Here is a 1,252-nt window from a genome sequence, read left to right on the forward strand (position 1 = left end):
ACAGGATTGGAAAACCAAACACTGCACGTTCTCACTCATAAGTGGGAGTTGAACAATGACAACACATGGACATAGGGAGGGGAACATCATGCACTGGGGCCTATTGGGGGGGGGGGGGCTGGGGGAGGCATAGCATTAGGAGAAATGCCTAATGTAGTTGACAGGTTGATGAGTGCAGCAAACCACCATGGAACGTGTATACCTATATAACAAACCTGCACTTTCTGCACATGTATCCCAGAACTTAGGTAACTTGTCAAAAATATCTATGACAAATAAATATTATGATCAACAATGACAAATGACAAAATAGTGAAACATATTTGCAACAAAAATGTTTAAAGTCCATCAAGAATCATTAAATAGGATTTTACAATACAGTAATTTTGTAATACAGACAATTTAGATGCATCCTAAGGACAAAAAGAAATGCAAGGTGTTGCTTTAGCAGCACATATACAAAAATTAGAATGATACAGAGATTAGCATGATGCCTGACCAATGAGGGCATGCAAATTATGAAATGTTTTATATTTTTCTGTACACTTAAAAATGGTTAAAGTGGTAAATTTTATGTTGTATATATTTCGCCATACTTAAATACATATAAATATGAAAAATTAAAAAAATGATATGGGAAGTAAAAAAGTGTCAGACAAGGACATCTTCAAATGTTTTCAGCAATCATAATTTCAGTAATAATAATGGTATTGGTTTCACTATAAGTTTATATTGATACTAAAAAAGTAAAATGACAAACTATATCAGTCACAGTAATAACAATGAGAATAAAAACCAGACATGATCATCCATTGATGTGACACAGCTGAAAGCTTACAACTCCTCCTATGAAGTGTTCTTATTAAAAAGTAGGACATAAATTATTAGATTAACACTCTAGTTTTTCACAGGAAATAAAGAGGTCTGCAGACCATCTTAAGTGTCACAAAAGGTTACAATACGCAATAAGCAAAATCAATTAGCAAAATCTTAAATATGCCAAATTATATAGAGTCAATGCCATGAGTTTCTTTATTGAATAAATTGTAAATAAAATAAAACTATACCAATTTACTGCCATGTGTATACTCTACTGATTCAAACAAACTGACTCTAATTTAAAAATACTATGAGATATTGGAGGAATTGTGAACACTGCGTTTCTCACAACATTAAAGAATTATAGCTATCTACCTTAGGAATAACAAAAATATGGAAATAACTATTTTTAAAGTTTCTTATAGATACATAT

General features: G+C 31.6%; 1 non-coding gene across 1 annotated transcript; it reads left to right on the top strand.

Moving 5' to 3' along the window:
• The first annotated feature begins 436 nt into the window (after positions 1-436).
• On the top strand, positions 437-538 carry LOC116472036 (U6 spliceosomal RNA). Its single transcript, XR_004248954.1, has one exon. It is a non-coding gene; the product is annotated as a U6 spliceosomal RNA (small nuclear RNA).
• Positions 539-1,252: the final 714 nt, after the last annotated feature.

Source organism: Hylobates moloch, unplaced genomic scaffold (assembly GCF_009828535.3).
Source record: "Hylobates moloch isolate HMO894 unplaced genomic scaffold, HMol_V3 SCAFFOLD_6, whole genome shotgun sequence".
NCBI classification, from domain to species: domain Eukaryota; kingdom Metazoa; phylum Chordata; class Mammalia; order Primates; family Hylobatidae; genus Hylobates; species Hylobates moloch.